Genomic DNA, 23,562 nt, shown 5'->3' with positions numbered 1-23,562 from the left:
TAGCCTCCTCATTTTTGTGTAGTTCCCCATTTCGAATTAAATGCTACTGTAGTTAATTTCTTTAATATTCTATCTCCCCATGGCCCCCATCATCCCACAAGGATGTTACGTTTTATTATATTATGATCACTATTACTGTACTGTGTGGTTCAGCTATATTCATCTCTTGGACCAGATCTGTGCACCACCTATGACTAAATCAACAATTTCCTCTCCCATTGTGGGTTCCAGGACTAGTTGCTCCACAAATCAGTAATTAATGGTGTATAGAAATTTTATCTGTATGTTCCATCCTGAGGTGACATATATCCAGTCAATATGGGGATAACTGAAATCTCCCTTTGATGGTTTATCTCCCGCTCCAGGGTGCCACCTGATATACTGGGGTTCCACTGAGACCATCTATTCCACCAGCCTGGGCTCCCTGACACTATCCTGGTGAGCCAGGTCCTCAGGCCTGATCTATGACACACATAGGTAGGGACACACCCAGCTGAAGAAAGACAGACACTGAAATCAGTACTGAATGGGAGGGCTTTTAGCTAAGGAATTGCCCAGCCCTCAAGTGCACAGCCCCTCTGGAGTGTAAACACAAAATTGTGTCTTGCGCTGCACAGAGGATTGTTCGGCATAAGCTAATTGAAATTCACCTCCTTCTTCAATGTGAAGGAAGATATGCACAGCTTTTTGCCCCCCAGTTATGAATTTCACAGACTGGTTTAGAGGGGAAAAAAACAAGTTTATTAACCAAAAAAAGATACTTTTTCAAGTGATTATAAGGGATAGCAAACAGATCAAAGCAAATTACTGAGCAAATAAAACAAACACACGAACTAAGCTTAATACACTAAGGAAACTGGTTACAAGGAGTAATTTTTCACCCTAAATGTTGTTTTGTTCTTGCTTGCAGCTTAAAACTCCACATATTCCTTTCACAGGCCAGACACATTTTCCAGCCTGGGTTCAGTCCTTCCCACTCCCCCACCCCTTTCTCTTTGTTTCTTAGATGTTTCCAGCAGTCATCCTGAGTGGGGATTCAGTATAGAATGAACCAAAATTAATTCACTTTACATATGGTGGGAATCATTTTTTTCCCAGTTTGATCCCCACCCCCTATTACTGGAAAAATACCAGTAATCCAAGATGGAATCCAATATCAGGTGACATGATCACATGACCGTGCAGTGTCAAAGCAGCCATGAGTCAAGGTTGTTTGCAGTATCCCGGGAAACTTCTCAGGAAGGTGGGAGATTAGCATCTTCAAAATCCTATTGTTCTCCTTAATGGTCCATCCACATTGATTGCATTCTGTCTGTTGGGAGGTCTCCAGTTGTAAATCCATTTGTAATTGTTAGACAGTCAATATTCCTAACTTCAGATACAGAAATTAAACATGCATACAAATAGGATCATCATATTCAGTAAATCATAACCTTTCCAAAGAAACCTCATATGACCCATCTTGCATGAAACATATCTTATTTATGCCATATGCATATCATAACCATATACCTATGAAGAATATGGGGCATAGTGTCACATCCCCATTATTATTAGGTTTTCTGTTTTTGTAGCCTCTCTAATCTACTTGAGCATTTCACAGTTACCATCATCGTCCTAGTCAGGAGGTTGGTAATATATTCCTGCTGCTATACTTTTATTATTCAAACATGGAATTTCTATCCATAGAGTTTTTATGGTACAGTTTGATTCTTTAAAGATTTTACTCTATTTTACCCTATGCTTTCTTTCACATATAGCATCATTCCCCCATCAGTACGACCTACTCTGTCATTCCTATATATTTTGTACCTTGGCATTACTGTCCCATTGATTATCATCATTGTACCAAGTTTCTGTGATGCCTATTATATTGGTATCCTCATTTAATATCAGGCACTCAGATTCATCCATTTTAATATTTACTCTTCTAGCATTTGTATAAAAGCACTAATAAAATTTGTCAATATTTAGTTTTCCGCCTTTACGTTATGTAGTTGAAGGGAACTCCTTTTCATTTAACTTTCTCTTCAGTTCCCACCTATTCTTTATCAAACTCTGGCCTCTTCTTTTTCATAAGATATAAAGAATTCCCTTTAATAAATCTTCCTCAAGAGATGTGCGCCTCTGAATCATATGGTCTTCCACACCAGTTGGTTTTCCACCAGCCCTTAGTTTAAAAACTCTTCTATGACCTTTTTAAATTTTACATGCCAGTAATCTGGATCTGTTTTGGTTTAGGTAGAGCCCATTCTTTCAGTGCAGGCTCCTCTGTTCCCAGAAAGGCTCCGAGTTACTAATAAAACTAAATCCTGCCTCCCAGCACCATCGTATCATGCAGTTATTGACACCCTGCAGTTCTGCCTGCAATGCTGAAGCTGGAATGCTACCATGGAGGTCCTGGACTTTAATCTCTTATCTAGACACCTAAATTAGGCCTCCAAGACCTCTCTCCTATCTTTCTGTATATCATTGGTACCTACATGAGCACCAGTTTCTCCCCAGAACCTCAGATAAATTCATCTAGATGACTTGAAAGGTCCACAACCTTTGCGCCTGGCAGGCAATTGACATGCAGTTATCCCGGTCACCACAAAGCCACCTAACTATATATCAAACAATCAAATCCCCTATTACTATTGCTTGTCTCTTCCTATTAACAGAATTCTTCTCTTCCAGATGAGTATCCTCAGTGTGAGAGGATTCCATGACGTCAACTGGAAGGAGAGTCCCAACTATGGGATCATCTACCTCCACTCCAACTTGATGATGATCTTCTCCGAGACATTCATCCTCCTCAACACTAGGATGGCACTAGGGAGAGTAGAACACCAGATACTGCTCAATACAAACTACAGGCATGCCTACACTGCAGTCAGAGGTGTGGCTGTAGCAGGTGTAGATGTACCCAAGTTCCTTTTGTCTTAGCTAGATCAAATAACAATAACAGTGAAGTTGTGTTATCATGGGCTAGCCATTCAAATACATATCCAAGATATCAGGCAGGGTTGTACAGCCTGTGCTGCCACAGCATCATCGGTATTGTTGTTCAAGCTAGCTAGATCAAAGCTAGCTCAATATGTCTACATATGCTGCAGTCTCACCTGTCATTGTAGTGTAGACCTATCCCTCCAGCTGAACAGTTTGAAAAGTAATAATAAGCCACACTTCTGTTCAGATCTTAAATCGACTTTCAAATAATTAAAAGAACACATGAGCTGCAGGGTATCCACAGGCTTTTATTGTTGTCTTTCCAGAAGGAAAGAGATTGAAGATGGATGCTTCCATCTTGTAGTTAGTAAAGTAAACTCTTACAATGCACTATTCGCACTGCAAAAACCATACTGAATACTGATATTCCTTGGCTATTTCACAACATGCCCCAACTAGTTTGCATGTGACTTTGACATGTCTATATTCTCTACACATTTTGACAGATTTTGTGTCTGATACTCCATATACATACCGTTCACACTCCTTGTTCCTATGATTAATACATAGGATTAATACATCCACAGTAATGAGGAGTCTACATGATTAATTATTGATTCATGCAAATATGTGACATATTTTATGTTCATAAAATGTGAGATGGATGTACTTGTTTTAGTTGGAGTATCTGAATACATGAGCTGAATGGCAAAGAACTCAGACTTTTTTTGCAAAGACCGTTATTGATTTTTAACCACAGGTTAGTCTTAACATTTTCTCAGAGAGCTCAAAGGGATCTTTACACAGCTGCATCTTTGAATTGTGGCTACACAAAGCCTTCCAAATAAACAGTTATTCTGTTGTGGGACCTGTGTACGTAAAACTGCCACTTCAGGCTCAAGTCCATAATATTTTAATTGGATGAAACAACTTTTTTCCAGCTTTCTACTATATTACTGGTTATACTGTGCTAACCAATTTGTTCTTATCTTGAAAATTTTGCTTCATTAGAGTAGGTTATAAGCATTCATACAGTAATACCACTTTCTTGTCTTGATTGCCTGTCTTTGTATATAAATGTCAGGTAACTTTAAATGTCTGAGATGTTTCCTTTCATATTTTATAACTTGCTCACTCTTGTTCACCCCAGTTAAGAACATGCTATTCAAGATACTTTTATGCCAGCTATTTCCTGTAACACCTAGTCAATTTTTTTATTGCCAGATGGATGTGATGATGCATAACAGAAAACTACAATGTTGAAATAAATATGTCTTTAAGGACATTATTAGTCAAGTATATTATTGGTTCTTTCTTGACTTGAAGCAGTGAAAATTCATATCACAAATCAATTTGTCAGCTGTGGTCAAGCTACATTTTGCTGAAAGCTTTTAATCTCTGCATTAGCATTAATATTTTCCTTAGAGTTTATGGAAAATCATCACCACTTTAATGACAGTTTTATAAGCACTGGAATGAAAATTGTCGATTCATCACAATCCTCTCTGGATTGAAACCATTGTCTTGTATATAAAAGAGTGTTCTCCATTCTTGAGTCCACCTTATTAATGGACAAGGAAGTTATCTTGCTTTAAAGGACTTTGGTGAGTAATTACTTTTCAGCTCAAGCTTACCCTTTACATTCTTTATTGTGGCTATTTTGTTCTGAAAATTACTCTGAAAGTAATTTTGGAGCTGGCTTAGTTTTCTGGTTATTTCTTTAAATATAGGTTGCATGGATCAAAAATTAAAGAGGCTGGAGGTCAAACTTGTTGAGTTCATTATCAAATAGCTAATCTTGGTCCAGCAAATAACAGGGTTGAATTTTTGTGATGGGACTGTGTTGTATATTTGCGATGGGGACCCTAGGGTGCAACCTGGATTGTGGGACCCCGAGTCCTCTGTCCCACAAACCTGGGTTGCCTCTTACACTGTGATACTGATGTCAAGCTATGAACCTCTGACAGGCACTGCACTGACACAAACATCCAAAGGCAGGGACACACCCAAATGAGTTGCTAAATGATTTCCCAGCCACTCATGAACTATCAAAAGAGTGGCTCTAGCCATACCCCATATCCATGTCTCTGTCTCTCTTGTTAAATCTTCTTTCAGGTTGCTAGAAAGATCCTTGCTGTGACATGGAAATTAGGCAGCCTCCAATGGTCAGGAAGTCTCCATTGCCTGCGTGCTCTCTCTGAGAAGTCTCTGGGATGGCCCTAGGATCATAGTTTTCCTTTAATGGGCCATCAGCACGTCTGGCTGTGCTTTCTTGGAACTGAAAGGTTGGCTTTAGGCATCTCCCAGCCTCACAACATATTTCAGGACGCATTTAGTAATGCTTCACAACTTCACATATAATAGCACCCACAATTCAACAGTTTATGAATATTTAACAATCAAGATTTTTAAAATGATACCTCACAAGGCATACTTTGTAAAAAACATATAATTCTGTCACTGTGGTGAATATGGGGTTTCCAGGGTGCTATGTTGAGGTATAGAGTGCCACAGCATTCCACTGTTTTCAAAATATATTTTTATTCCAAGTATATTTTAAAAATATAGATATATGCTTTGTTTGTTCAATGTTCTAAAAATATTGTCCCCATAAGGAAAAACCATCAGAGATTTCTTGACATTTATCACAGTTCTTCAAGATTTTTTTTTTCATGTACAGATGTAAACATTTTTTTCCCGATATTCATCTCACAAGGTCATTCTTAAAGTTGTTTGAATAATTACATGCACTAGGACATGGCATATCAGTCTTCAGAATCCCTATGTAATTGACTGCTATTTTGTGTGGCATCTACTGGAATTGTTGTTAGTGGGTAGAGAACCATGTAAATAAGAATAGATTGGCAAGGCTCACTGACATGATCTACCTCAGTGGCTCTCAAACTTTTGTACTGGTGACCCCTGTAACACAGCAAGCTTCTGAGTGAAGCCTACCCTTATAAATTAAAAACACTTTTTAAAAAAATATTTAACATTATTATAAATGCTGAAGACAAAGTGGGATTTGAGGTGGAGGCTGATAGCTCATGACCCCCTGAGGGGTCATGATCCCCAGTTTGAGAACCCCTGATCTAATTCCTTTGAGCCACTACTCTGATAATGCAAAGCAATAGTAAAACTGGCCAGTTAAGGAATATTTCTTTGTCCATTCCCTGCATCACTGCAAAGCAGCTGGAATAACCTGGTGAATATAGCTCGATATATTTACCTTATACAAATAAGCCTTTTTGTGCTGGCCTCATGTACCAGACTGATGTTTCCTTGACAGGACATTTCAAAGAGAATAAAAACTAAAGGAAAACTCAGCTATTGACATAATCTACATCCCCCTTTAACCTTTGCAGACGGCTGTCATTTTCTGTTAAGAAGGGAAGATTAGCTCCTCATAGACATTTTTCCCACTGGTAACAAAGATGTATTATTAAGGCCAGAAGTTGCAACTTGTTTGCCTCTAATTACACACTTAACTCCCTATTTAGACTTCTAATAAGAAGTGACCTGATTTTCAAAGGCACTCAACATGCACAAGTCCTGATGATGTCCAGATAAATAATCATATTAATATACAACTCTTTCTTCACGAAGAATACTGTTTCATTAATGGAGCGAGAGTGGATGTTGCAGTGGTGGTTGTTTTGCATTGGAATAAATATCAAAGAAAAATGTAAACTAATCACTTTACTGTTATAAAAGCACCTGCACTGGAGACAGTTTAGTGACTTAGCTTAGCATGTTCAAAGAGAAAGATGTGAACAATTCTGTCAAATCAACATGAGACAGTAAAGTAAGATAAACCTTAACAGGGGTGCCCTGGCACACAAGTAAGTATTAAATGTTTCACAGGCTTGTTTTGTTTTACAAGGAAAAACTCATCATTTTGTTAATTCACAACTCTTCCAAAGCAGAGCTTTGCTTTTATTTTCTCATATGATACATGGCAAGACTTTAACTGAGGTCCCAAATTAGTATCTCTGAAAGCTCCATAAGAAGAGTAAAGAGAAGGAAGTAACCCAGTTTCATAATTAATATGCCTCCCTCAAAAAAAATCCCATTTCTGTGGCCTAACTTGGTAAGAACTATTGTTGAGGAAATAAAGGCAGATCTATTTGCCAACACAGTTACTGTATCAATATTTAACTTTAAAATCAACAGTGCTCCACAAAGAATTTTGAGCTATCTTATGGATAGAAGATGCTGTTAAATACTGAAATTTTGTTTTCTTATGTGAGCTTTATGGATAATTATTCCAAATATGTAAGGAATAACAGCAAATATCTTGAGCATGATATATCTTCATATAAATTTAATAGCAGTACATAGAAAGGAAGGGGGAAAGGAGAGCTTTCAGAAGAAAGGAGGAAAGAGAATAGCAGCTGGTGATGCAATTTGTGTCTGGGTAAGACTTTTCAAGGATCTTTTCTTGCTGAAATGTTTACAAGAGGGAAGATTCCAATTGCTAAAAAGTATTTGCATCCAACTTTGCATGAGCTTTATTGAATGCTTTAGGTAAGAATAACTTCCAAAATGTATTTTGTACTTACTTTGTCATTCCTCGCAAATTCATTTTGGAATGGAACTTTTAGTTTATTTAGTTTAGTTTTGGACCCTAGTTTAGTTTAGTTTAGTTTTGGACCCCAGAATTTTGTTTCTAAGTTGTACCTGTCAATTTTTGTGTCACTTCTGTATGGAAAACTCATGTGTTCAAATTTTCCCATATATTCAGATTGACTTCTGCGTAGCTATGTGACTGAAAAGAGATGATCTGTTTTCTTAACACCATATAGTTTTAAGCAGAGAAGAAACTCTTTTTCTATTACAAGGACAGATGTGAAGAAAGATCCTACCATTTTGGGTCCATGTCAGATGCAGAATATTCCATGGTGAGTCACTGTGTTGTCTCCAATGGTGACTTTATATTTCTTCTTTCATTCTTAGTTGTTTTTCTTAGTGTTCTTTTTGATCATCTTGACTCCAAAATATAGTTTGCTCTTTGTCTTTTGAAAAACATAGCAAAGAAATTTGCAATACAGGTGGGATGGTAAAACACCTTCTGAATCCACCCTTTTTCAAAAGGTTGGAAGATCAGATAGTACTTACAAGTTGCTCTGATTGTCAACAGATTCAAACTCTGTCAAACCGAGACGTAAAATCAGTTATGTGTTTAGGGCACCTTAGTGAATAACTATCAGCATCCTCTCATTTAAATGGCTTTTAGGTCAAGCATCTCAGCATATTGCTATTTTCACAAAGATAAACATTCTTTGAGTTAGCCAAGGCCCACAAACCAGACACCAAGGTGATTAGAAGAGCATAGCTAGGCATGCTGTGCATCAGAGAGGCTCTGAAAAACAGTTCCATGACTGGCCAGGCTATGGTATGACAGTTGTGTGTGTTTCTCCTTGATGCAAAACCTTCCCCTTTGTTGAATTTACTTCCCTGTAAGCCAAGCCCCCTCCCCACTTCGACCACAACTGGCAAAGGAAATAAAGTCCCTATTGTTTTGAATCCATGCATTCTTTATTTATTTTTAAAAAGTGAGATCACTGACAAGGTAGCCCGGGTAGAGTGAGGGAAGGACAAAGTCACATTGCTTATTGTAGCCCCACTACAAATCAAAACGGTTTGAATGACAGTCTTCTTTTGTTTGGCCCATCCTCTGGAGTCGAGTGGCTGGGTCCCTGGAGCCTCTCGTCCGCCCATGTTCTTGGGCATCTGGGCGAGGAGGATATTGAACTTGGCGAGGAGGGCAGGCGGTTATACAATGGATGCAGTAGCAGTCTGTGCTCTTTTTGCCTTTTCTGCAGCTCCACCAGATGCCTGACCATGTCCGTTTGCTCCCCCATTAGCCTGAGCATCTCCTCCTGCGTGTTCTAATCATGCTTACTGTATGCTTTCCTGGCTTCTGCCACCAAATTCCTCCATGCATTCAGTTGTGCCCTATCAGTGCAGGAGGACTGCTTGAGTTTGGAAAACATATCATCGAGTGGATTTTTTTTACTTCTAAAATGTGATAACTTCAGGAACAGAGATGATATGGGGAGCATAGAGACATTCAGAGCTGCCGGGGCGATAAAAAGGGAGAGTAAAATTTAAGAAGATTTACTTTTATTCTCAGAAATGTAACTCTTTCACAGTGAATCAAGCAATTCACAGCAGACAGCACATGTGCTTTAGGTACAAGGTCACATTTTGCCTTTTATATTAAGCTCCTGCCGGTATGGTGACACAACATACATGTTTGGGCAATAGAACTCGATTTCCAGGCAGCCATGGTAAGCCAAAAGGTTCACTAGGTTGGCTTCTTCTGCCTTCATAACATGTGGGAATGGTTTCAAATTGCAGTGCCCTCCTTTCCCATAGCTAGCAATGCTGGTTCAGTTTGCCTTTTAAAAGGAGGGAGCTGCGGTTTTGGGTTGTATATGCAGTACACTCCTCCCGCACTGAGTGGCTATTCTCTGAGATGATCCCTTTTAGCCAAGCACAAACAGCGCAGCATGAATGGGGTCCGTTTACTGTTCCTTTACAAAAATTCCTCTATTTCAACAAGGTGACCATGAATGACATCACTCTCCTGAGGCTGATACAGAAAGATAAAGACCGAATATTGCATGAATGTGACCAAAACCCAGGACCATTCGCTGGTATGCTTTGTGCAGAAATGATTCCAGATTACTTGCTACTGGTTTGGTGTGGTAAAGTGTCCTTCCATGGAGGATGAAATAAGGCAGCCCTCCCCAGAAACCTTCCACAAAGGCTGTCATAGTACCTCCAGATAGCTTCATGGAGATGTCCCTGGAGGATTCCCACTCCATCCCCAGACACGTTAACAGACTTTTCCAGTAGCTGTACTGGCCTCAATGCATCTCAATTTTCCAGGGCAAATCAAACATTAAACACAATTGTTTTTAAACTCTGTAGTATAGTTACAAATGTTCACTCACAAGAGGTTCCCTCTCTGGGTTCAGGATCCGGGAACCTGCCTGGGGAGGGTGTTGGCTCCAGGCTGATGAAAAGGCCCTGGCTGCTGGGGAGAACAGATTCTCTGCTTGCCTGCTGTGCATTCTCCTCCTCTTCATCATCCGCAAAATCATCATCATCTGTGTTGTGCAACACTCCCTCCTTGCAGGTGTCCATGGACAGTGGTGGGGTACTGTTCGGTCACCCCTTAGAATGCTATGCAGCTGATCATAGAAACGGCTTGTATGGGGCTCTGACTTGGAGTGACCCTTTGCCTCCTTGGTCTTTTGGTAGGCTTGCCTGAGCTCCTTAACTTTCATGCGGCACTGCTGTGTGTCCCTGTTGTAGCCTCTCTACTAACGTGCCCTGTGCGATTTTGGCATACGTATTAGCATTTCTTCTTTTTGGTCGGAGTTCAGTCTGCACAGATTCTTCTTCTCATATAGCAGTCAGATCCAGTGTCTCCTGTTCTGTCCATACTGGAGCTGTGATTCTGGGACTGCATGGTCACCTGTGCTGCTGAGCTCGCCATGCTGACCAAACAAGAAATGAAATTCAAAGGTCCTGGGACTTTTCCTGTGTACCTGGCTAGTGCATCAGAGTTGAAAGTGCTGTCTAGAGCAATCACATTGGAGTTCTCTGGGATAGCTCCTGGAGGCCAATACCGTTGAATTGCATAATTCTGCTGCTACACTACCCCAAATTCGACCCAAGAAGGTCGATTTTAATGCTACTCCTCTCACCGGGGACGAGTACAGCAGTCAATTTTTAGAACCCTTTAAGTCGACGGAACAGGGTTATAAAATCGACCCAATTGCTTATAAAATCAACCTAATGCAGCTAAATTCTACCTAACCTTGTAGTATAGATCAGGGCTTAGTGTTTGGAAGAGAAAATACAGAGTGATATTCAGAGGACATAAAGAAAATGTGTGAACAACATATTTTTCAAATTAAAATAGTTAATAAAGGTTTAGGGAGCTCTATTTCACTCCTTCCATTTTACTGCTATTATTTCTCTACCCATCTGATAAACTGAACATTGGAGGATCTAGTTGATTAGAAGCTCATTTGGAAAACAATCAAAATTATAAGATAGCACTTCATTATTCAGGCTGCTTTCTACGAGTTGGGAGACAGTCTGTACAATAATTCAAAATATTTATGACCGTTGTCAATGTTTTGTCAACAAGGCCTTGAATAATGGTTCTCACATTGTTATGTTCTGGTGTGTCTCATCCAAAACTGGGATCTAATGATGAATATTAAATTGCTGGGGTTTGTGTGAGAAGGCAGAATGGAAGAGAATCTAACACCTGAATATGTGAAATTTTGAAGTTCAGAGAAGGAGTTAACCTGTAAAAGATTGTGGAACTGGGGTACAAATTACTAGGGGGAACAGGGAGAGAGTTTTGGAACCCTTGATGTAATGTGACTTCTGTACAAACTGAAGTTTTCTCAGTATCACCTCTACAAATTCATGTAAGACTTCAGCTTTCTCCATGCACTGTTGTTAGTGAAATAACTATAAATATTGTTTCTGACCTACAGAAGGCACTCACTGTAGTAATAACATGTTGGTATCTTACTGGGACTTTCCTAAGGAAGCGACACCACCATCATGAGCTCTTACACAGGTGCTCCCACAGCAATTAGGAGCTGCAGTCTCTTCCCTTAACCTTATGTTTCTTGTCTGATTTGATTACTTGTTAATAAGAAATGGGTTGTGTCAAAGAGATAAGTAACAGTTTATCATTAAGGTGCACTTGTGGTACCACAGTTAAATCCTATTGAAGAGTTCTGTTTGACAGATTTAAACCTTAATTTGGCTAAATCTCATTGAAATGGCCAAGAGTTCAAGCTATAAATTTTGAACACTATTTGAATTTTCCATGGTGCTTTGGTGAAAAAGGCATTATTATGGAGAAAACAATGTGTCAGACTAGATCTCACTTTTCTTTATATCCCATTGTTGCAAGAAATCTAAAACTCTCTGGGATCTATCTTCTTCCCACATTGCTGCTCTTTATGTTCTGATTACCAGAATACCAGTTATACATCCGAAGTATTTGTCTGTAGATTATTTCTATGATGTTTTAACCATAATAGAAAATAACACCAAGATAAACACAGAAAGACTCTTTCACCAAATACCCCATTAGCCTAGGGGACAGTTCCTAGCAAGGCCTAGCTGTTAAAATGTCACCTCTTAGCTATTATTTAAATTCCCATGCATTTCACGATCCTTATTAGAGACTCAAACCATGAATCCCAGTTTACAAGACAGTTAGGTAAGAGCTGCTAAGTACTCTACTTCTATCCTCATTTTTCAAACAAGGTAGCAGAGAGCTTGTGCAAGGTTAGTGCAGACACAGAACCCAAGTCTCTTATAACACAAACACCATTTTTAGGCCTGGTCTACACTACGAGTTTATCTCAAATTTAGCAGCATTAAATCGAATTAATCCTGCCCCCGGCCACACAACGAAGCCCTTTACTTTGATATAAAGGGCTCTTAAAATCAATTTCTGTACTCCTCCCCAGTGAGGGAAGTAGTGCTGAAATTGACATTGCTGATTTGAATTAGGGTTAGTGTGGCCACAAATCGATGGTATTGGCTTCCGGGAGCTATCCTACAGTGCACCATTGTGACTGCCCTGGACAGCAATCTGAACTCGGATGCACTAGCCAGGTAGACAGAAAAAGTCCTGCAAACTTTTAACTTTTAGTTCCTGTTTGGCCAGTGAGGAACACCGATCAGCACAGGTGACCACGCAGTCCCAGAATCAAAAAAAGAGCTCCAGCATGGACTGTACGGGATATAGTGAATCTGATCTCTCTATGGGGAGATGAATCTGTTCTATCAGAACTCCGTTCCAAAAGACGAAATGCCAAAACATTTGAAAAAGCAGCAAAGAATCCTGTGGCACCTTATAGACTAACAGACGTTTTGGAGCATGAGCTTTCGTGGGTGAATACCCACTTCGTCAGATGCATGTACTGGAAATTTCCAGGGGCAGGTATATATATATGCAGGCAAGCTAGAGATAATGAGGTTAGTTCAATCAGGGAGGATGAGGCCCTGTTCTAGCAGTTGAGGTGTGAAAACCAAGGGAGGAGAAACTGGTTTTGTAGTTGGCAAACCATTCACAGTCTTTTTTAATCCTGAGATGATGGTGTCAAATTCGCAAATGAACTGAAGCTCAGCAGTTTCCCTTTGAAAAAATCTCCAAGGCCATGAAGGACAGAGACCACAACAGGGGCTCAACACAGTGCTGTGTGAAACTTAAGGAGCTGAGACAAGCATACCAGAAAGCCAAAGAATCAAACAGACGCTCACAGAGGGAGGGGCAACTGATGACTGTAGCTATCCCACAGTTCCTGCACTCTTTGAAAACCATTTGAGTTCTGGGTTGAGCTCCCAAAGCCTGAAGGGTCAAGAACTTTGTCACGGGTTCTTCAGGGTATATGTCATCAGCCCTCCCACCCCCTTCTGTGAAAGCAAAGGGGAAAAAAATCATTTCTCACCTTTTTTCAATGTCACCGTGTGTCTACTGGATGCTGCTGGCAGACTCGGTGTTGCAGCGCTGCACAGCAGCATACTCTTGCCTTGCATTGCAGATGGTAGAGTGTACAGTAGGACTGATATCTGTCATCATCGTCCCGTGGGTGCTCCTGGCAGGCCTCCAAGAGGTCGGCCAGGGGTGCCTGAGAAAAATGGGAATGACTCCAGGTCATTCTCTTCTTTAAGTTTTATGTAATGGAGATTCAGTCCTTCCTGGAATATGATGGCAGCTGGAGGCTTCTGCCTCAGTCTGCTCTCCCAGTCAGCAGCACCATGCAGTCCTGCCTACCCCAGCCTACTCCTTGCTATCAGGGCTCGCAATCAGATACTTAGACCTCTACATTTTGCTTCAAATAAAAAAATTAAGCTGCCTTTTAGAACAGTGCCCCAACATACATATCCTGGGACATTTTGTATTTTACCAGTGTCAACCAAAGGCCCACACACAAATGGAGATTCCATCCTGTCTATGCTTCTATCTTAGTGTTATCACAGATTCCCTTTTTCAGCTATAGGCTGAGCAAATGCAGAATGGTGGTTCACTCTACTTCACTGTAAGCCAACTGCCCTCCCCTCCCCCCTTTGATCTCTGCTTGCAGAGGCAATAAAGTCAGTGTTGTTTCTTATTCATGCATTCTTTATTACTTCATTGCACAAATGGGGGGCTAATTGCCACGGTAGCCCAGGATGGGTGGGGGAAGAGGGAAGCAATGGGTGGATTGTTGCAGGGGCACCTCCTAGAATGGCATGCAGCTCATCATTTCTGTCGGATGTCAGGGCTCTGACATGGAATGGCCATTTGCCTCTGTGGTTCTTTAGTAGGCTTGCCTGATATTCTAGGCAGGACTGACTCTCCGTTAGTCAAAACTTAAAGAAGAGAATGACCTGGGGAGTCATTCCCATTTTTGTAACGGAGCCCCTGACCAACCTCACCGAGGCCGTCCAGGAGGACCCATGACAGCAGCAGACAGTACAGTATGACTGGTAACCATCATTGACAACTTGCAAAGCAGCAAACGGTACAGTAGGGCTGGTAACCATCTTTGCTAACTTGCAAAGGCAAGGGGATGCTGCTGTGTAGCACTGCAGTACCGTGTCTGTCAGCAGCATCCAGTAGACATATAGTGACAGTGAAAAAAGGCTGAACGAGCTCCATGGTTGCTGTGCTATGGCGTTTGCCCAGGCAATCCAGGGAAAAGGGCACAAAATGATTGTCTGCTGTTACTTTCACGGAGGGAGGATTGACTGACGACATTTACCCATAACCACCCGTGACAAATTTTTGGTGGTCTGGCAATCGAGCCCTTCCTCTGTCTGTCAGAGGCTGATGGGGTTGGTGCTTCGAGATCCTGAGCTGCAGCTGGTCCTGTCGGCATATGCTGACGATATGGTCCTCGTGGTCCAGGACGACTTGGTGCAGGTGGAGGCTTGCCAGGCCACCTACTTGGCAGCCTCCTCCACACGGGTCAACTGGGTAAAGAGCTCTGGCCTGGTGGTCAGGGATGAGTGGCAGGCGGGCTCCCTCCCACCTGCGCTTCAGGCCATCCGGTGGAGCGCGGGTCCACTGCTTTATCTTGGCGTTTACCTTTCTGCCATACATCCATCTCCACTGAAGAACTGGCACGGTTTAGTGAGCAGGGTGATGGAACTGCTCCGGAAATGGGCAGGATTACTCCGGTGCCTCTCCCTCCGAGGGAGGGCACTGGTGCTCAATCAACTAGTCCTGTCCATGCTCTGGTACCGGTTCAACACCATGGTCCCGGCCCCGGGTTTCCTGGCCAACCTCTGGACGGTGACTCTGGAGTTCTTTTAGCCAGGAATGAACTGGGTCTTTGCAGGGTCCTCTACCTGCCCCTGAAGGGGGGGAGGGGCAGGGCCTGAAGTGCCTACACACTCAGGTCCATGTCTTCCGCCTCCAGGCCCTGCAGAGGCTCCTGTATGGTGCAGGTAGTCCGGCGTGGAGCGTACTGGTGCACACCTTCTTCCGCCACTTCTGAGGGCTCCGATACGACTGGCAGCTCCTTTATCTCCATCCGAGAGGTCTTCCGCGAGACCTCTCCAGGCTGCCGGTCTTCTGCCAAGACCTCCTCTGGACCTGGAAGCTCTTTTCAATGACCAGGTCCATGGCGGCCACCGTGGGGGCTGATCTCCTCACGGACCCCCTGCTACACAACCCCCAGCTTCGTGTGCACATGGTGGATTCCCCAGCGATGCGCCAGAGGCTGGTCTTGGCAGAAGTCACCAGGGTCAGAGACCTCCTGGACTACGACCGGGGAGACTGGCTGGATCCCCTGAAGCTCACTTGGCGCATGGGTCTTTCCAGACCTCGCACTCCCTAGCGCATACTTCAGGAGGTGAAGGCTGCCTTACCGCCCGCTACTCGGGCCTACCACTGCCAGGTCCTGCGAGAGGGCATGCCCTGTACACCCACCACCCCAGACCCTGTGGACCTTTTCATAGGGCCCCTGCCCTGTGGCCCCAATCGGCCCCCCCACCCTTTCACTGCAAGCCAGCTGCACGACCTGCAGCCGTTTCTGTTCCAAACCGTGCCAAGGAAACATCTGTACATGCTCGTGCTACACACTCTTCATTTCCTCACCCTCGCGTCCCGTCCCGACACAAAGTGGTGGGACCTTCTACCACCTCTCGAGGGTGAAACGCCCCAGTGGGCTAGCTTGTACTCCACCCTGATTCCAAAGCCTGCCAGGGATACCAGTTGGCGGCTCCTTCACGGGGCCGTGAGCACGGGTATGTACTTGGTGCAGTTTACCCCTCTCCCAAACACCTGCCCCTTTTGTGGCATGAAGGAAACCCTGCTGCACATTTATCTAGAGTGCGCCAGGTTGCATCTCCTTTTCTGGCTCCTCTTAAATCTCTTCTTATGTTTTTAGTTGAACTTTTCCCCTCACATGTTCATCTATGCACTCCACATCCATGGCCCCACAAAGTCGCGGGATCTCCTTATCAACCTCCTTTTAGCCCTGGCCAAACTATCCATCTACAAAACCAGGGAGAGGAGGTTGGCCGACGGGATTTCCTGCGACTGTGGGGCCTATTTTCGTTCCTCCATCTATTCATGCATCCGGGCAGAGTTCCTCTGGATGGTGTCCGCTTGCTCCATTGATGCCTTTGAGGAGCATTGGGCGCTGTCTGGGGTTCTTTTCTCGGAGTCCCCATCAGGTTCCCTTAGTTTAGCCCTATGACCTCACTCCTGATCCTGTTTTTTTCATTAGTTGTCCCCCGTATTTATTTGGTATCACAGACCTGTGGATCCTCCCCTTAGGCTGTGGGGAGGTCCTTTAGCAGTGAGCGAGCTTTGCCCGCCCACTCCCTGGAAACCAACAGGACAAATTTTTGGCCCTATCAGGCATTGGGATCTCAACCCAGATTTCCATTGGACGGAGGAGACTGTGGGAACTATGGGATAGCTACCCACAGTGCAGCACTCTGGAAGTCGACGCTAGCCTCGGTGCATGGATGCACACCGCCGAATTAATGTGTTTAGTGTGGCCATGTGCCCTCAACTTTATACAATCTGTTTCCAAAAATCAGTTTCTGTAAAATCGGAATAATCCCGTAGCGTAGACATACCCTTAGTAACTGACCCCCACTAGGGGACTATGACCAGCCTCAGATGCAAATTGACATACGTATTTACTATGAATTGATAACACACACTTTCCCATTAAACTCTGTAGTCAATATTAGTTTTTGAAAAAGCAATATAACTACTTTTCAAAACAGTGTCGATTAACATGTTAATCCTCATTTAACAGTATCCATTCAAAGAAATCAAAATCAAGATAACCAAATTAACAAGTAATGCAAAAAAACCCAACAATCCACACATCAGAAGCTAAGGTTGTTCTGGGGTGAACAAATATACCTTTCCTAATAGGTATGTGAGTATAAATATAATTTGAGCAGTGTAAGATTTATCATGCCCTTAGCTGTTCTCTTCATTGATTTAAAGTACTTTGGTGATTACACAGTTGTTACTCGCAAAGTCAAACAGTTTTTTGACACAAGAAATTACTTTTTGAATATTAATAAAATTACAGTATGTTTACCATCTTTAATACACAGGAATAATCTCAAAACAGCATGTTGAAAGAATTAGAAGCAAAATCAGATCTTTAATTCTAGCTGCCTGGAGCATATTATAATTAAGTTCTTTAAGTTGTTTCTTATTTTTTACAGTGAAAACTCACTTTTTGTATTTTGGTTCTAGTTAAACATATTTTCTTCATCTTTGCTACTTAGTACATTGCTAGGAATCTAGTAGTAGCCTTATCACACCGTTATTGTTCTAATATGAAATGTGGCAAAGGTGGCCCCAGATGATTCAATGGAAGGTGTAAAATCTCCAAGGATACAACAACATGCCCGGGGGGAAGGGTATTTCCTGATCCTAGGTTGTCATTAGTTGCCCATATGACCTGAAACCCGAGAGCTAATATTCCACATGATTTTTTATCCTACCTAATGTAATTATACATGTTCTTATCCCTATAATTCCCTAATATTAGTTAAATGCTACTTAGTGATTTTCCTTTGGTATTTGCTTGCATGAATTTTAAACATGTTGCTTTAATTTCATTGGATATTCCTCTGTAATATTTATTACATCTCTCTTGTTGCTTCCTGGTCTGTATTTGCCATTTTGATGACAGTATTTAAAATATTCAAGAGAAGAAAACTGTATGAAGATGTTATAGTTAGAGCTGTTCTTTCTACTTACATACTCTTCATAGCCAGTGATAAAAGCAAAGAGAGAATTGAAGGGACCACCAATCCTCTTGTTCTCTCTGGCTTAATTAAGCAGTGTACCCTCACAACTTCCCCTCTGTGGTGGGTCTGCTGAGAGCTCCTTCTCATGTTCTGATATACTCTAATCACTGTTTATAGTTGAGAATACAAATGTGCCATTCTGCAGTTCTATCGTGACTCTCTCTCTTGAAAAGCTTACCTGCCTGGGACATGTTGCTTGAATTGAGGTGAAGTTTTGTTAAATTGTAAAGTTGATTTGATTGGTATGCAAGTTAATTGGCAGAAAAAGTATTATGCATAAAAAAGATGGAAGTAGGAAATGGCAAAAATCCCCCCTCCCCATGAGCTTTGAATATTCACTTCTGCCCCAGATGATAACAGAGCTTTTACTGACTAGATCAGTGTTTCTCAAACTGGGGTCACCACTTGTGTAGGGAAAGCCCCTGGTGGGCCGGGCCAGTTTGTTTAGCTGCCCCAGCCGCAGGTCTGGCTGATTGCGGCTCCCGCTGGTAGCAGTTAGCTGCTGCAGGCCAATGGGAGCTGCTGGAAGCAGCAGCCAGTAAGTCCCTAGACCCGCGCCACTTCCAGTAGCTCCCATTGGACTGGAGCAGTGAACTGCAGCCAGTGGGAGCTGCGATCGGCCGGACCTGCAGACAGGGCCGGTAAACAAACCGGCCCAGCTCACCAGGGGCTTTCCGTGCACAAGCGGCGACCCCAGTTTGAGAAACACTGGACTAGAGCACAGCAAAGAAATGAAAAGAGCTGTGTGTTCAATTTTTCCTGCAGGAAAGGTCAAGCAAGGTTGTTAGACAAACTATTGTCCATGAAACATTTACTTATTCTTGACTCTGAGCTTACAGATGAGGATATCTATTATTGATATCGCTACTGAGCCCCTGCTGCTTTTAAATTTTGTTCACATTTTTCTTGTTAAGTCTCCTGGCCCTTGATACCCAATTGGCAGTAACTTCTGACCTGAAAATATCTCACTAAATATGACATAAGTACTTATCTCATTGATGTGGAGAAATACATACACAAAGCAGATTCCAGGCACTGAAAGCAACAGTGGCCTACAAAAAAAGCCATTAAAAAGTGAAGCTGTTATAGATATTTCCAGTGCTAATCAGAGACCTGTAATAATATGAGTATTATTATTATTTTTTTATATTCATAGAATCATAAGATTGGAAGGGAACTTGAGAGGTCATCTAGTCTAGTCCTCCACACTAATGGCAGGACTAAGTATTATCTAGACCATTCCTGACAGCTGTTTCTCTAATCTGCTCTTTAAAAAATCACCAATGATGGAGATTCAACAACCTCCCGAGGCAGTTTATTCCAGTGCTTAACCACCCTGACAGAAGCTTTCCTAATATCCAACTTAACCTTTCTTGTGCCAATTTAAGCCCACTGCTTCTTGTCCTATCCTCAGAGGTTAAGAACAACATTTTTTCTCCCTCGTCCTTGCAACATTTTTATATTATTATAAATTATAACTTTTCTATTATAATTAATATATATTATAATTAATATTGTTCCATATTTATATTACAATAGCATGCAGAATTCCCAGTCAGATGATTGGAAAAATCAGTCTCCAAGGCCAATTTTCAGTTGACAGGATCCTCTAAATCCCCCTCTGTCAGATTTCAGAACAGAGATCAATAGTACGGAGACAGCCATGTTTGCATTGATAGATGATCTTCTCCTGCCCACTGGCAAAGGGTATACATTTACACTCACCCTATTGGACACCACTGGTGGTATCTCAGACCTTTTGGTCACTAGATTCAGTTGTCCTACCTCCAGGAAATGGCAGGGGTACATAGAAACTGAAGTAGCTCAGGCCCAACTATAAGGAGCATCCTAATAGGCAACTGTTTCTCCACCTTCAAAAGCCCTCTTCTGCGGACTCCTACAAGACAACATTGTTTCCCTCATCTACATGAAGCTGTTAAAGGAACTCGTGAGGCAAGATAGGCTGAAGTGCTGGCAGTACACACCCATCCAGCTTTCTAACTCATTTATGTCAAATGTAACCCGCACCATCTCTCGGTCTTCACAATACCTGGCTGAGGCCAGTGCCTGGATACTGGGCAACTGGCTGAACCTGAACCCAGGCACGATGTAAATCATGCTGGTTGGTAGGAGGGAAGTGTTTCAGAGAACTTTCCTCCTCCATAACATTTTCTTCTATTTGAGGGCATTTCTTCTATTGAGGGCATTATTTTTTTTTATTATTTGTTTATTTTGTCCTCTGAGGGCTTTTTTGTACTCCTTGAGGCTAGTGGACAGTCAAATACTCATATAAAGGAAAAATATTCACTTCCAGAGCTGGCTGGCCAGATTACTGCTTATCTTAGCAGACGACAAGCACTTGTAACATTTAAGCTTGATTACTGAAATTCATAATATCTTGGAGTGAAGCTACAAAGCCCCAGCTGGCACAGAATGCAGCAGCCAGTCTCTGACTGAGCAACACAGGTTGTTGTGAGCTCTATACTTTCACCTCCAAGGCTCCATACTTTGTCATATCTCCCCATTGAATAGAATTAGATTCAAGGTCTCTGTCCTCTATAGCACTGGTTTAGCTACCTCACAGATTGTCTTTCCATAAGCATGACCACTACAGCAGTGCTTTCTCTCTTCTGTTGATTTCACACTGCCACCTGTTACCATAGTGTCTGAGCATCTTCCATATAAAATCAACAGCAATGTAGAAGTTCTTAGTGGGCCTCATGAAGTCTTTGCCACTTCTACCTTTTTGGTTCAAACTCTGACGGGGATAGGTTATTTAATTAATTTACTTATTTGATAGGAGGGAGTTGGTAGGGGATTGGAAATAGAAGTATTTATATTGTGAGCATCACTTATGACGGAAAGGTTTCCTCAAAGAGAAAGGCTTTTGTGATTTTTTTTCCACGATGTACATTCCACTGGAGCTGTCTTTAAAAAAACAAACAAACAAAAAACAGTTAGGAAGAACTTGTGAGACAGGAGACATCTTTCTCATGAGTTGGACCAAAATTATGTAAGTCCCTATCAGAAGAGTTAAAAATAGCCAATGGCATTGTTATTTGAAACTAAACACGTCTCATTTTCTCAAATTAACTTTTGCAAAATAGTTTTCATAATTTTTTAAAAAATCTTATAATCTGTATAAGTAATTAAATCCAAAAGGAAAAAGAGAGATTGTTCAAAAAGCTTGTAAGGGTACTCAGAGTATTGTTGGGAATAATATAAGAACACAAACAGAGTAAACTTAGTTTGGAGAATGCTGGAACACCCATGACAATCTTGACAATAAAAATGACAGAAATAATGTAAGATAAAAAATGCTGTGAGTGAGATTTCCAAAAATATGTTGTAGTTGTAAAGATTTTGACCTTTTTCTGTTGATGGAGTGGCAGGAACTGAGAAACTTCAGAATAGTGAGTTGGTGGAATGATGTGACTGTTTTTAATGAAGATTTAATTAAATGTTACATGATCTTCCTAAGAAAGAGAAATGGGGGAAAGGAAAGATCAAAAAGATCATCACAATTATTGACTTGGAATTACTCACAATTGACTCACAATCCAAAAGACTTGGAAATGGGAATTATTTAAATGTGCAAAGTATAAAAGGTAAAAATTTTCTCCACTGAGAGAACATGATTTTTCCCTGACAATTTCAGAACTCTCAGTTTCAAGTACTTCTGTAGCGTTTCTCTTGTCATTTTCTTGTTGTTAAACTGTTATGCTGGGATATTCTTGATTTTTTTGTAAGAAAGACGAGTCATAGCATACCGAGAAACTTGAAAACATCTGCTGGAGCAGATCTGTGTCCACTCAGAATCTTGTGGTCATTATAATACTACACACTAGGCCTACTATATATTTTGCAGACATACACAAGGTAAAGCTCATCGTTCTCCTGCAAAAGAAAAGGCCATTTCTGCTGGAATCTCTAGATTCTAAAGAATCTGATTTACTAAAGAATCTGTCTCCCAAGGTGCTGAGCACTGTGGCCCAGATCCAGCAAAGCACTTAAAGCACATGATTAACTTTATTCTCATAGGTAGTCCCATTGCTTTTAATGGGATTACTCACATGCTTAAAGTTAATGTTGTTTTTGAGAGCTCTACTGAAGATGCTCAACTCTATTTGAGGAAATCTGAAATTCCATCCACTAGAGTGCAGTGATACACTCATAGACGACACATTGTGTCAGTCTCATGAAGTTAAAGTTTGTCCTCAAAAGTGTGTTCATGTGAGTTCAATTAGGACATGAGGCTTCCAGCCATGAACAGGAAAAAATGTAAGCTTTAACAGTAATCTCGGGAGCCAATGGGTAATAACACCTGCCACGGGATATGTATATAAACTTGTATAATCCTGACAACCCCTTCTCCCAACCCCTATAACAGGCCTGCACAACTCGTAAAGCGGCGAGGGCCATGTTACTCCAAAGAAAACAGCTGAGGGTCGAAACCTCCCGGCTCCACAGAAACACCCCACCCCAGGGTCTCTCAGGCCTGAGGAAACAAACCCTCCTTCCTCAGCACTACCCCACCAAAACAGCTGTGGGCCAAAAAGGAAGGTTGGGGATGGGGAAGTGATACTTTATTTTAAATCAGCCAGGGGCTCCCAGCTGAAGAGGTGGCTGGGAGCCCTCAGGGGCAAATTAAAGGGCCCAGGGCTCCGGCGGCTGGGGGAACCCAGCAGGGCTGGCTCTAGGTATTTTGCTGCCCCTAGCAAAAAAAAATTTGGCTGCCTCCCATCCCAGCCCTGGGCTGCCCCCTGTACTCCCCTGATGCCCCAGTCCTGGGCTCTCGCCCCTCTCCCCACACCCTGCTGCCCCAGTGCTGGGCTTCCCCCTTTTCTCCCCATGTGTCCTCCCCCCACCCCACTGCTCCCCCAGCCCTGGGCTCCCCCCCACCAGTGCCCCCACCACACCACCTGCCTCCCCAGTCCTGGGTCACTGGTAACTCACTCCCAGGGCGGGTCATTCAGCAGGAATTTTGGATGTGCACAAAACACAGGCAGGATTGGTTCCCAGGTGGTTACAGAGCTGCAGTAAAGTGGAACAATTTTCAGCTTGTGTGATTGGAGGATATCTGGATGCATATTATAAGACTGTCCTCCATAAATGAGGAAAAGTTGAGGTGCCTTTATTATTCTTTTGTTTCACTCTTTCTTTCTATGGGGAATTTGCCAATGCAATATCACTGCTGTCTTCCTTTTAAACAAACAAAAAGGCAATGGCTGTTGAAAATAGCAATTCCGGTCCTAATAAGCATTTCTTGCTCAATTTTATCCTACTTTTTCTACAGCA

The sequence above is a fragment of the Chelonoidis abingdonii genome, chromosome 1 (assembly GCF_003597395.2).
Source record: "Chelonoidis abingdonii isolate Lonesome George chromosome 1, CheloAbing_2.0, whole genome shotgun sequence".
Taxonomy (NCBI): domain Eukaryota; kingdom Metazoa; phylum Chordata; order Testudines; family Testudinidae; genus Chelonoidis; species Chelonoidis abingdonii.
This window is presented reverse-complemented; position numbering follows the sequence as displayed.